The sequence below is a fragment of the Physeter macrocephalus genome, chromosome 1 (assembly GCF_002837175.3).
Source record: "Physeter macrocephalus isolate SW-GA chromosome 1, ASM283717v5, whole genome shotgun sequence".
Lineage (NCBI taxonomy): Eukaryota > Metazoa > Chordata > Mammalia > Artiodactyla > Physeteridae > Physeter > Physeter macrocephalus.
The window spans coordinates 130052959-130068048 of NC_041214.2; the positions used below are offsets into that span (position 1 = coordinate 130052959).

General features: G+C 36.0%; 1 long non-coding RNA gene across 1 annotated transcript in view; it reads left to right on the forward strand.

The window, feature by feature from the left end:
• LOC129392252 (uncharacterized) overlaps nucleotides 1-15090 on the forward strand; it is a 377286-nt gene that overhangs the window by 180743 nt on the left and 181453 nt on the right. Inside the window, exon 3 of the long non-coding RNA XR_008617848.1 lies at nucleotides 9536-9564. This is a non-coding gene — a long non-coding RNA (uncharacterized lncRNA). The remainder of the gene's footprint in view (nucleotides 1-9535; nucleotides 9565-15090) is intronic.

A 15090-nucleotide genomic window follows, 5' to 3' on the forward strand; every position in this document is an offset into this window, starting at 1 on the left:
CTGTTTCTTTTTAATTGAAATCAAGCAAAAAGAGAGGCAAATCCAAACACTAGTCCTTGTCAGCTACTGCATAGAGACTGGCCTCAAGTCTCTCTCATGCAATATACTATGCAACTTTGTGGATCTGATAATGCAAATATAATTTCTGTGTCTAGTGCAAGGTTTTATATATTAAACCAGTGGGAGGCAGAGGCTATAGCAAGCTTTCTGTATTTAATGAAGCTCTTCATTATCTGGGAATGTGATCCAGGAAATATCCAATGCATTTGCTTCAAAGTCCAAATTTTGTGGTGGCAGATGGGATTACTCTAAGAATACCCAGAAGCTAATTCTCTTTCTGAAGAAATCATAAAGATGATGAATATTGTTATTACGATGATTTCTTTCATCAAGGATCTAAGTATTTTATTAACCAGAGTTAAAGTCTGGTATAATTTCAAGTAAAAATAGGGCTCTTTTTCTTTCCTCCTGCTGACAGACAAAGATTTTTAGGTTAAAATTAAAGCACATTTTAATCATGACCTTCTTTCACAGGTTAGATAAAAGGGAGAGGTGAACCAGAATTTAGATAGAAACCAGTACATGATTCACTTATCTGAGATTAACATTTTCAGACCAGTTAAATACCAGTTAGTCTACTCACTAGTGAATACCAATACACAGTGGTAATCTTGAAGACTTAATGGATGAATTGAGGAACATTTATTTCAGTTTTCTTCAGTATAGACTACAGAAACTTACTCCAAGATGCTCTAAGGGAAAAAGAAATAGATGCATTTGAAAATTGGTGCATATATTGTATATAGAGTATGGATATATAAATAAGTAAATATATAAATATTCATATATATAGTACAAATTAACAGTTTAAAGGTTATGAGAAGTACTACAATAAAGACATTTGTCTGACTTGTTTAAGCCAGTTTTTTTCCAAATTTATTTGACCACAGATCTTCTGTCTTGAATAATACCAGTTGATACATTTAAAAATGACATTTCCAGAAAACATACATTGTGAAACTCTGATTTACTCATTTTTTACAAACTGAGGAGATCAAGATTCTAAATATTCAAATTCTTCTCTTGGATGTTTTTAAAATATATTTTATTTTAAATTCTAGCCAGAATCTACATAGAATGAGAATATGTCTAAATGTTTTTTCTCTATCCCTTTCCATTCCAAAAAGTGTCATTCCAAAAGATGAAATTAGCCACATCTGTTATACTGCTCTCAACCACTTTAAGTTGGACAAGAAAATGAACTTGTTCTTCTTTTAAAAAAAAAACAAACAGGGCTTCCCTGGTGGCCCAGTGGTTGAGAGTCTGCCTGCTGATGCAGGGGACACGGGTTCGTGCCCCGGTCCGGGAAGATCCCACATGCCGCGGAGCGGCTGGGCCCGTGAGCCATGGCCGCTGAGCCTGCGCGTCCGGAGCCTGTGCTGCGCATTGGGAGAGGCCACAACAGTGAGAGGCCAGCATACCGCAAAAAACAAACAAACAAACAAAAAACAGAGAAAAGACGTGCATAACATTCCTCTGCATCTGTTTACCAATTACACATAATGGTGAGTCATTTTTTTCCTACAAAATTACTAATGCATAAATACAAAATATGTCTGTTTTTAAACAAGAATCTGAACTCTGTCAGAATATTCTCAGATATCTTTTTTATTAATTCTATGACCAGGCTAAGGAGGTTAGACTATATATGTAGCTATCTAGCTATCTAGCCATGTTTTTAACAATCAGATTTGGAAATCTGTTTGGAGAGATCCAAACACTAAAAGGGATTTAATGTATGCATAACTATCATAATCCATATGCAGAAACTTACCTGTCTGCAAATTACAGATAGGATGAGCCCAATCAGGGAGGAAATAATGATTTCAAACTTTTTCAATGAACAAAGTCATTTTTAAAGCATTAGAAAACATTTTACATAGGAAGTCAATAAAGAAAACTATCTTTTCATTCATTCAAAAATTCTTTATTAAAGCATAGGCATAAGTATAAGACAGTATGTTAAAAACTAGCTGAATGTCTAATTAAGAGAGACAAAGATGGTTAAATTCCACATTCTTGAAATCATCGTGCCACTGTAAAGATGCAGGTAGTTCCAAATGGATATCACTATGTGGATAGCACTTTAGGGAACACTTGATTATTGACCAGGGTTTGGCCTGGACTCTCTTTGTGATCTCCTACTCTAACAAACTCTGCTTAACTATTTGTGAGCCTAGATTGGAGCCCAGAAAGAGACCAACATTCTTCCTCCAATAACCTGAATTAATTGTGGTTTGAAGATCCCCTCCAAAAATGGGAGATAATCCCATCTACATTTCCAAGACTTCCAAGAGAGAAGGATAGCTAAAGTATTCCAAACAGAAAAATGGCCACTTGATGTGGAAGGCCTCCTAATTTCTTCATCTGAAAACACTATAACCTATCACTATGTCCTATTTATGTCCTTGACTGGAGTTATGAATGGGGAAGTGGAAGATCATTGAGTTCCACCAAGAGGTAATATGTATGTGTGAAACTTTAGGGAGTTATATTCTAGGAATAGTTAGTGACTGTTAAGTGAGACTATACTTTAGACTCTATAAATAAAAATGAGTCTCAAGCCCCACTCCATAATCTATATATTTTTCACAACACATCCAGGTGATTTCTAAAACTGCAATATTTGCCATAGACAGGTGTTGGGTGGCCTCTTGGGTTGCTAACTGTAATATAAAACAAACTACAATGATAGTGATCAAAGAGGTACAGCAAATAATCTTCACTACCTGAGTTACACTCAAAAGTCAAATGGATGAGTTTCTTATAGTAAGGGAATATGTTTACAGGGCAAGAGTCTAAAGTCACAGCGTCTCTTCAGAAATGGTGGGTGAGTTTATTAGCACAAACCAGGCAAAGAAGCTAGACTTTAGGTGTAGGGTTAGGGTTCAGAACAAGAAGTTACTACTGAACAAAGGTTTTTATAATTGCTCAAGTAGGTGTATGGAAAGATGCAAAAAAAGAATTAAATTCACTAAATTAAAAAACTACACCGAGCATAATTTAAGTTTCCATTCAGAATTAAAGACCTCTGAATCTTCAGTATAATTATCAATTCTTACTGGCTTGGCAAAGTAATAGTAAATATATCAAAATGGTGAAATAAAAGGTACATTTCCATTTCCCAAACTGCCTCTTTGTATAACATATACATGTAATATATGCCTACATATAACAGACAGCCCAGAGCTCTGTATATCTGTGGATGAGAGTACATGGGGATAATATGAGAGAATGTACAACTGACTCATAATACGAGAGAATGTATGACTCATACATTTTTACTGTCTAATATTGAAAGGAGAAATGAACTTTTAAAACATATATTTTAAGCATTGTAATATATATAATAACATATATATTACATGTATACACACTTTATTTATTTATACAATACTTTTGAAGCACCAGAGTAAAGGTTGTAAGTTTTCTGTGATGTAGTGACACATCAGGGAAGAAAATACATCTTAGGGGACATTTCTTAAACATTGATGTTACTGTAAGGGAATCTATGGCATGCCTCTAAATGAAAAACCTAATATCTTTTGACTCAAATTTAAGTGACAAAATTTTAGGAACATTATGGGTCTGTGTATATAATACATGTGACAGATTTTAAAACTGGAGCAAGTTTGGTCTCTGATAAGAATGAGGTGCCAGTTATAATTTGCCTATGGTGGCCTTTTAAAATAATGTCAAGTCCCAAAGAACTACCACCATCTGGATGGTTGCTGGCTCTGAGACATGGATCTAAATTAGGCATAGAAAGTAAACCAGGCTTATTTTAAACAATGACAAACTGATCTTAATTTGTAATAAGCCTTTGTTAGCTCCCTGGTTTAGAACTATTACCCTCTCTATGTGGTTCCTAATTTTCTGGGTGGTAATAAGTATTGGTCTTTACAGTTACTCTCATCACAAGCCCACTTACATGCAGCATAAGGAGAATGAGCCCCTCCCATTTTTCTACTCCCAAATTCCTTGTGGACAGAGGTGCTTACCAGTAGAATAGGGCACAAGGTATATGATAGGTAACTACATGATTAATTGTTTACACCTAATTCTAGCCAAGTTATTAGGGAGAAACAATGGGTCTCTACAGTACCTGGGAATTCTTTCAAGCATGCAGGATCAAAAGAATCCTTTCTTTTACACGTAATAAATTCTAACCCACAGCACGAAGGTCTTTCTAAATCCTCTCCAGGCACTCCACAAACGTAGGACTAGCTAGACAATATATGGCTCAACTATTAATTACTATTTACTTCTTTTGGTTATTCTCATTATCCTAGAGAATAATTCTAATTTTTCCTAAAGCACTGGTCAGCTGTGGTAAGTATCCAGAAGTGAAGCCAAGAGAAGAGCACTTAATTCTCCTAGAGGATGTTCAGAAGAGGAGGATCTAAGAAAAGGTGACTCATAAAGATATGAAAGAGCCAGATCCTGAAATCCCTGAATGCTGAACTGTTTGGACTTAAATCTGAAGTTATTGCACAAGATTTTGAGGAGGGAAGTGACATGATCAAATTAGCATTTTAGGAAAAACTCATTGGGGTCACTATAGAGAACATGGATTGGAGCTTAGCAGGACTGTGAGAAAGAAGGCTACTTGGGATGCTATTGAATAGATCCAGGGAGTAGTTTCATGGAACAGAATTAGCTTAGTGGCAGTGGAGATGGATGGGGCGGATACTGGTGATCAATTGAAGAAGGTAGGAGGGGATCAGAGTTTGACTGGAGATGCTGGGTTAAAAGCTGGCTGTATCATGTTACCGTTCAGTCACCAATGTAACTAAAGCGTTCACTTTAAACTAGCTCTGGTACCAAGTATCTAGGAAGAAAAAATACTGATATTCTTTTGTAGTTTGTGTAACCAGACTCATAACTTTGTGGTTGTACTGCATATGTGAGAAAACTGGTTTGCTTTGAGGGTAGTGCCAACTGTACATTTCATCTGTTTATTGAAACTTACTTTAGATTTTCTATAATCTGAAAAAAAAATCACATGTCCTTAATTTCTCCTTTGTAGATGGGTAATGTTTTTCTTTCAACATAGGCTTATATACAGAATATAATACTTAAATTTATAAAAAGTGAACTTGCATACACAATGGTCTTATCTTTCTTGGTTGAGGTTAATGATAAACAACGAAGCAAGTAATTCATCTTCAACAAAAGATTCTTGGCCACATCTTCTTTCTTCTCCCTTATCTAACAAAATATGGTGTATTCTGCCAGGTTGCACTTGGAAAACTAACATAACAAATCATCTTTAATATGACGATTTCACATCTTGACTATCACAGAAACATTTTCTGCATAATTTTATTTTTTTAATGCATAGCTTTTTAAATATTTTATTACTGATTTTTTAAAAGTAATTTTATTTATTTATTTTTGGCTGCGTTGGGTCTTCGTTGCTGCGTGCGGGCTTTCTCTAGTTGTGGTGAGTGGGGGCTACTCTTGGTTGCGGTGCGCAGGCTTCTCATTGAGGTGGCTTCTCTTGTTGTGGAGCACGGGCTCTAGGCGTGCAGGCTTCAGTAGTTGTGGCACGCGGGCTCAGTAGTTGTGGCTCACGGGCTGTAGAGCACAGGCTCAGTAGTTGTGGTGCACGGGCTTAGTCGCTCTGCGGCATGTGGGATCTTCCCGGACCAGGGCTCGAACCGTGTCCCCTGCATTGGCAGGTGGATTCTTAACCACTGCGCCACCAGGGAAGTCCTCTGCATAACTTTTAAATCATTTCTTTTAAACTCCAAATGATCTGTGTTGTAACCTTATTATATGCATCATTATATTACTAAAGAATAACAGAAACTTAGGATAAATTACCAGTAATAAACCTCTAATTTAAGTTTCTGGGCAACTAAAATACAGTTACATTTCAGAGTTGACTAAAACCAGAAGACAAAAAAATCAATGAAGGATAACATCAAGCTGTGGCAGGCTGAATAATGGCCCCCAAAGCGGAACTTGTAAATATGTTATTTTATATGGTAAAAGAGACTTTACAGATGGGATTAAGTAAGGGCTTTTAAAATGGGGGGATTACTCTGGATTATCCGAGTGTGCCCAGTGCAGTTACAGGTGTCCTTATAAGTGGGAGGCAGAGATAGACTTGACTGAAGAGAAAGAGGTAATGTGGCAACAAAGGCAGGGATGGTGGGGAGATGTTTCCAGGAGCCTCAAGAAGTCGGAAGAGGCAAGGAACAGATCTCTCCAGGAGACTCAGGAAGGAACCAGCCCTGCTGCCTCCTTGACTTGAGCCAGGAAAGACTCATTTGGGACTTCTGACCTTCAGAATTATAGTTAAATGAATTTGTGTTGTTTTAAGACACTATGTTTGTGGTAATTTACGAGAGCAGCAATAGGAAACTAATATCAGTTTTGATACCTGGAAGTGGGGCGCTGCTGCAACAAATATCCAAACGTGGAAAGGCGGCTTTAGAATTGGGTAATGGGGAAAAATTATTAGCAGTATAACAGGAAAAAATGTACATATAAAGGAAACATTTTCAATTCAAATCAAGCTAATGATAGCTACCTGATTGTTTTTGGTAAACTTCTTTAGTTTCTATTCCTCTAAATACAATGCAAGCTCCTTGAGAACAAAATTCTTCTCTGTATTGATGGCTATTGTGTCCCCTGTACCTCAGACGAGCAGTGCTTTGCAACTACTTGGTTCTCAAGACATATGTGAAATAGACTGAATAAGTACATTTTTTTAATTTAAAAATGAAAATTTAAAAATGTAAATTGCCTTGAAAAAACTGTTAGAAGTAGTATGGATTTTAATGACTCTGGATAGTAAGAACTCAGAAGTAAGTGAGGAGTGTGTTAAAGCCTATATCATCTTAGATAACACCTAAATGGTCATAAACAGACGGCTGATAGAAATATGGGGGGTAAAGATGCTGTTCATGAGATCTCATAAGGAAAAGAGGAATGTATTATTGAGAATCAGAGGAAAGGATATCTTATCATAGAGTGGCAGAAAACTGCAGAATTGTGTTCCACAGTTTTACTGTAGAATTATGTCCTACACTTTTGCAGAAAACAGAACTTGTAAGTGATGAACTAGGAAATTTAGCTGAGAAAATTTCCAAAGAATGTGTTAGCGGTGCAGCATACTTTATTCTTGCATTGGTGGAATGCAAGTGAAAAGAGATATATTGAGGTAATAACTGTTAAGCCAAAAAGAACTAGTAGTGGATGATTGGGAGAATTCTTAGTCCATTCAATTTCAAAAAAATACTACATTGGAGGGTCACTGTCAGGAAGCAGGCTCTAGAGAAAACCAAGTGTGTGGGTGACGACCTTTTGCTAGTGCCTCTGAAGTATCAAAAGGTAAATTATTCAGTCATATAGAGGGCCCTTGACGAGATTAGATGCATGACTCAGACCTCCTCAGCTATCTCAGCAGAAGCCACACTCTAGCCTTCAGAGATCCATGTCCACTCCACATGCAAAATACATTTACCCCATCCAAAGTCTTCAAAATTCTCAAACCATTACAACATCAATTCAAGTCCAAAATCTCACAGAAGTCTCATCAGCTGAAAATTCCCAGATCTCATCATCTGAATCATCTAAATTAGGGATGAGTGAGGGTCTAGATACAATCCATTCTGAGGCAAAAATCCTCTCCATCTGTTGACTTGTGGGGACCATTTTGGACTTATGACGATCAGAACTATAAGAGACTATTTCTTGTATTAACTTGTTTCGGCAGCAATAAGAAACTAATAAACAATCCTTCAAACTTTAAAAAAATTTGGTGTTTGTGTTTGGTAACCTCTCCAAAGAATAATAAGTAAAAGTAGAAGGCCTTGGTTTCAATGGAACTTTGTCAGAAAAGTTTTCAACATTTCCTAGCAGATTTTTTTTTTTTCTGACAGCAAAGTGGAAAAAATTATGAGTTAGTAGGAAGTCAGTAAATACATTCTGATTTACATGATATATTTTCATCCTTGTTTGAATGAGAATTAAGATTATTTATAGGTTAAAACTCTAACCTCACTATTTTCCCTTAGGTCAGCAGTCTTTGGCAAGTAACTTAACTTCTCTGAGCCTCAGATTGCTAATGTATAAAGGAAGGAAAGTAATAATACCAAGTTTATGAGCTAACGATGGGGATCAAATGACTTCCTTTGTAAATTCTAAAATAGCTGCAATGTTAATCTTCTACAATTTTCACCTTACTTCATTATTATATCATTTTTTAAATATTTGTTTAAATCCCTGTTGACCAAGGAAGGAAAAAAAGATATTTTATTTTACTTAGGGATTTATTTTTTAAATGTCTGGAGTTATGAATTATAAAGCTAAATTATTTTTTGCATCATTCAAAGTAGCTTCTAATTATAACAAATCAAATATTTTAAAAGCATAATTTTGTTTTGTGTATGAACTGAGAACAATTAAGGATGGATTTCAGGTATTATTTTAAGAAATCTAGTTCACAAAAACTTAGACTTACGGAACATTTTAGAGAGCTATTATTTATTTAAAAGGGATCACCTAGGGGTTCTTTGAATAGCCACCAACAGAAAAGGATTACACATGTAAATATAAAATATCTACAATGTAATATTTTTAAATAGCTTGGCTGAGATTATGGAGCATTCTCCAGAACAAAAGTGATTTTCTTTCCATGTATATACATTTCCTTTAAATTTAGAACGGAGTCTCACCATGCACACAAGGCCTACTTTCAGCTCATCATGAATATTCACAAGAATGCCTATTATTAATAAACTTAGAGTTGTTTGTTTTATACTTCTGAAATTTCTTTACCTATAAGATTCAAAATTTAAGAACTCATTTTAAGTATTTCCTATCGTGAATTAGGAAAAATGAATTTTAAGGTAAAATGATTTGCTATGTTTGATTTCAATTAAAAACAAATATATCAAATAGGATAACACATATAAGTTACCTACCAAAATCCCTCATACACAACAGGCATTCAGAAAGTAGAAGCAGCTGTAGTAAAATAAAATATTGTAACTATATTATATTATTATATCAGTATTAATGTTATCAATTTAGAAAGGGCCAGAGTGTTACATGCACATTTTCATATGGATGAAAGACTCAGTCTATGCAAACACACATTATAAGAGGTTTTTTTTGGGTTTTTTTTTTTTCAGCGGCCATGGCTCACGGGCCCAGCCGCTCCGCGGCATGTGGGATCTTCCCGGACCGGGGCACGAGCCCGTGTCCCCTGCATCGGCAGGCGGATTCTCAACCACTGTGCCACCAGGGAAGCCCAAGAGTTTTTAATTTAGCTACAGAAAGAGTTAAGTGTTTAAAGGGACAAAGTAGTAGTTGTTGTACATGAAAATTTAATTGAACATATTTGGTTTATTTTTGTAACTAGTTACAATTTTTTTAAAAACATTCAAATTATTTAAGTGCTATGATGCATACAAAACGGCAAAAAAAATTGACATTTATGTTTTCTCTTCTTTGATAGCATGAGTCTCCTTCACACCTTTTTATGAGGTAAGTAATATGAATGTATTATTAACATAGAACATCCACTTGGATATTGAACTTGAAATAGTACTGCAATTTAGCACTATTAAGAATCAGGAATAAAATCAGTATCAGAATCAGAAATCAGAAATAAAATAACACTAGAAATCATATCTAACTTTATTCCCATAATCTTGCTTTTAAAAAATTATTAAATCACTTCTTAACCTTGAAAAATTACTAAAAGCACAACATTGTTTTAAAGAATTATAAATGTGGGAGTTTTTCTTGTCGTCTTCATTAATTACATATAATTTCATCACTACTGAATCTTAAGTAATATTAATATTAACATAGTATAATATCCTATATTTAGTCTCACTATGCCCTCATTTTTATTCATGTTTATAGTAGAACATCTGTTTGGTTGACATTTTAAAGGAGCCTGTACTGAAATAAGGCTAACAAATGTTATTTGACACCTTGTATAACTAAAAGTAATAAATCTAAAAATGTGCAACAAGACGAGGTGATATTTACATCATTTAAGAAAACTGCAGTAAGTGCTGTAAACATAATTCACTTTTAAACGTCTTTATGAGGTGAGGAAATACTTTCTGCCAATCACAGTGTTTAGATTTTCAAATGATACATTTTTAATATACATAGCAAAAAGTAACTCTAGAAAGAAGTGGATATTATGGTATGCAATAAGACTCAGACCCATTGAGTAAGGTAAATAGTGTATATAGAAAAAAAAAATGGTTTAAATGCCGGCTTTCTATAAAGAGAAGCAAGTTGAATACAATCAAAAGCAATGTCATATATTTTTTCAATGTATGTTTGCCTATATACACATATAGAGAATTCTTACAATAATAACACACACTTGTTCTGTGCTTTATGCTTGTCAATACATTTTCACATGTATCAGTTTTAACCTTACAGACACACTCTTAGGTAGACAGCAGACTTTTTGATCCCATTTCACCGATTAGATAGCTGAGATTCAAAGAGATTAAGTTCCAAACTTTACTCAATCGTAAAGTGGGAGTTGGAACTTGAATTCAAATTTTCTCATGCCCAACTCTCAAAGTCTTGATATGAGATGGTCATTCATAAGTATTAGAATCCACATACACTAAGCATAAGGAGGAAACAACACATTTCCTGTTACAACAGGCCTTCTGGAGTTCTCTGAAGGAATGATGATAATGAATGTTTGGGTACAAAGGTATGCCAAGTAAGTATCACCTCTCCTCTCTGCCAAAGTCTGAAACAACTGAGAAGCAAGACAAAAGATTATACAGGTATGGAACAAAATTATACTAAACTCAGAATCGGAGAATATGGCTTGGACAAATGGCAATAATGGACTTCCAACTACTGGTCCCAGAAAATCAGAAAGATGTAACCTCCCGGTTACCCACAGCCCTGGACGACCACAAGCATTTCCATGGGGCAGAGCCTTTGCTTGTAAAGTAACTCCATAACCAAGAGTACATGACTTCCGAAGGCAAGCAGAACCCACAAGGAAAGAAGAAGAGGCCAAGTTTCCCAGGCCCAGTTTATTCCAATACTGACATTTAGGTGAGTGACAGGGTAGAGAGAGGCAGGAGTGTGAAGTAGCAGAGCTCCCCCTACAGGGGAGAAGCTATCAGGAGTGGGGAAGAAATGTTTCTTCTCCCTAAAAGTAGATGTTAAATAATCATATAAACAAGAGATATAAATGAATACTATTTAGATTTTCAAAAAGGCTTTCAAAAATTCATGAAGTGTCAGTATTTTCCACAAAAGGAGATACAAAAAATTAATGTTAAAGAAGATATGAGTCCTACTATCCAAATAAATAATTATTTCATTCAAATGAGACATAGTGGCATTCCTGTATTTATGCTAAACCTGCAGTCCCCATTGGCCTATTTTAAAAATAATCTCAGGGAAGAGATATGGGAACATATGTATATGTATAACTGATTCACTTTGTTGTAAAGCAGAAACTAACACACCATTGTAAAGCAATTATACTCCAATAAAGATGTTAAAAAAAGAATAATAATAATCTCTAAAGGTGAGGTATACCTGTTTTTTCCTGTACACTCTTAAACTGATAGAAGGAAGGAAGTGTGTAGCTTGTTAAAACAACTTAAATGAGGCTTACTATTATCTCCCAACTAGAACTAGCTTTATGTGGGTTGTGGTCCTCCCTTTTGCCGGTGGGATAGAGAGTTTATTTACCTTAATCCCTAGTTTTGAATTTCTAATATAGTAATGAGTCTTCTACCCAGTCACCCCACCCACTGGCACTGGATTTTTAATTGTAAACCAAATTCTTCATCTTTTTATCCATATAATGGGATGGCACAGAGTTTGGGCTCCTGATACCAACTTTTACTGGAGCTATGACTAGAGATAGTCAAATTCCTTGGTTACCATTTGTGTCATTTTGGATGAACTGTAGTGTCAGAAAGCCGTGTTTTTAGCTTGTGTTACTCCCTATTGGGGGTCATCCCAGTTCTTTGCCGTCGGCTCCACTCTATGTATGTCCGTGCCTTGATGACAAGCTCCATGGTGTCACAAGAAGTGCATAATTAAATTGAAATGTATTTGGCAAACTTTAAACTCTTCCAAATTTTATAATGTTAAATTTATGTAAATAAATTGTAGTGAGATCCTATGTATTTGTTTTCATAGGAAAATTAATCATTGTATGCCATTTTGGAAAAAATAGAAAGCCATGGTTTGGGGCATGGGAGGCGTAATAGAGAGAATAATCCTCATTCTACTGAAAACTCTTTCTTCTGCCACACAGAAAACTTCTGTTATTGTACTAATCCCTCACTACTCAGTGGGTGGTCTACTCACTAGCAGCATCACCTGGGAACTTTCTAGAAATGCAGAGTTTCAGACCCCAACTTAGACCTACTTCATTGGCATCTGAATTTTAAGAAGACCTCAGGTGGTGCCCATGCACATTAATATTAAGAAGTACAGAAACTAACAAAACACTGTAAATCAACTGTACTCCAATATAACATTTTAAAAAAATGTTTTTAAAGTACCATATTGTCCCACGAATACAACTGTTCAAAGAGCATTTGGAGCCCAAGGCATGTTGGGATACGGGGAAAAATGCTTAGGGATAAAACTGAAGTTATTGTCTTATCCTTGTTCAAGTGAATGGAGAATCCACATCTGAAAAATCTCCTTGAGCCACCTCAAGAAATAATGGAGTTGAAGAAAGTCTGCAGAATGATAAATTTGAGGGGAAAAAGGGGCTACCAGGTGTGGAAGGTCTAAAGGCTCGTTCAGACTGCAAATATAAAAGATGAAGCAACTGTGATCAAAGTTTGTAAAATCAGAGAGGCCCAGAGAGCACGTTCACTGATACTGGTGTCAGGGAACGGCCAGTGCTGGAGAAATACGTCTGTCCTCTATCCCAGCAAATGTAGATGAAGTATCTGCTACTCAGACAGCCAGGCAGCTGTTTGTAGTTATTAACAGTTTACTTCCAAGCCGGCTTCAGTCAGGATGGAATCTCAGCCGAGTGCAAGGAATATAAAGACAGTGGAGGCCAAGACAGTGGGCTGGCTCCGTGTCAGAATTCTTTGCTTTGCTCCACATACCCAACCGCCTTTCCTTCCAGAGGGAGCTCTCTTCAGTTATTTTTGCTGCCTGCCAGTAGTTTCAGATTATTTAGCTGGACTTCACACTCTTTACTCCTCTGCTCACAGGTATGGATGTTCTCTTGATATCTTTGGCTTATCTGATCTCTGGCTGACAGCTGCTCAGACACCCCAGCATATCAGCTCCTGCCATTCCTTCAGGCCACCTCGGCTCTTTCTGTGGGGTGATTGAAGGCTCTTAGATAGAGGACAGTCCTTGGACTTCATTCAAAAACCAGGAAGTATTTCTCTATATAACAGTAAACCTATCCTGTAAATGGTAGACTCTAGAATTATAAGTAGGTTTAAGAATGTTTGATGTATCCTTAAATCCATGGGAATCTTTAAATCCATAAAATTATTAAAATCCATGTGGATATTCAAAGGAGGAAAGGAGACAAATATTTCTTGTTGATATGTTGAAGGACCTCTCATAAAACACCCCTAAGTGGGCAGAAACAGAGCACTGAGGAGATGGAACATATTTCCACCCAGTGTGATATCTTTTCATTCTCAGTTATAAATTAATAACGTTGTCTAGTTCTAAACTCTCATGGTGTTTAAGGAAACTGAGGGACGAAAAGAGACCTCTGGCAATATTTAGTATAGTTATGTTATTTTGTTCTCAATTTGCTATGAGAACAGAATAACGTATCCTGTTGCTGTGCTCGCAGGGTATAATTTTTAAGTTTTCATATATTTAATATTTTAACATTCTTTTTCTGGGTACCTATCATGTGCCAGATACGGTACTCATGCTTTAAAATATAACCAGATGAGATGAAGTTTCCTATAATCTGAGAGTTTATAACCAACATCTCTGAGGCCAGAAAAATTATAATATGTGCCAGTACCCATCCAGTTTTAAATTGATTCCTGTAGCATCTATGCAGGATTTGCATAATGCTTGTTTCTGCCAGCATTAACCCATCACCTATCTTCAGCCTCTACACATGGGAGGCAAGAGTATCAGGGAATTGAGGGCAATGGTAGTGAGAACTCATCTGGAGAGAGTGGTCAGTATGTTCTGAACAGTCCCCTTCCCATGGTGCAGCCACAGGAAGGAGTCCCCTGCTCTCAAGCTAAGTGAGAATGGCTTCCTGGGGACTGATGGAGAGCATAGTATACGTTGTCTGGATTTTGATAGACAAAGGGTTGGTCTCTGATTCATGCAGGAAAAATTTAAAGAAGAAGAGTTTCTGACTTTTCCCACAGCAAGTTTCTCAGCCCAACTTAGGCCCAGCAAGTTAAGAAAAGAAATATTAATTGTTGAAGTTTAGAGTTTTCAGATGATACTGGAGTTGATTTTGAATACTGGAAAAAAGGACTATCTATTTACCTGAAACTCTCTAGAAAATCTTTGGCCTTGAATGACTTTTATGCAGGAGAAGGAAACAATAAACAACGGAATGGGATTGCAGTTGCCTTCTGTTATCTTACTGAGACCAGCTCATTTTACGAACTGGGTTACTCACACAATATCTCTAATCCAGGTCACGTTAAAATTCTGTCCATAGTCACACAGCCAGTAACTGTTTTTAAAATTTTTATTTTATAAATCTTGTGTTCTTTTCAATACATCACATTGTAAGTGAATTTACTGCAAACTCAAACACATATATTTCTGCCTAATTCCTCACTATTCCCACAAATAAATTTCTAGCCAAATAATAAAGATCATCCTTTACAAACTTGCTTTTTTTTACTTTCTTGTCTTTACTTAAATTTGACCTCCTGTATTTTCTTATTTTAATTTTACCACATTTATTAAATACACAAGTCATCTCAGTTGAATTGAATCTCAGCTTTAAAGCAATTCAGTTGTTTTTCTTTTTTTTTTTTTTTTTTTTTTGCGGTACGCGGGCCTCTCACTGCTGTGACCTCTCCC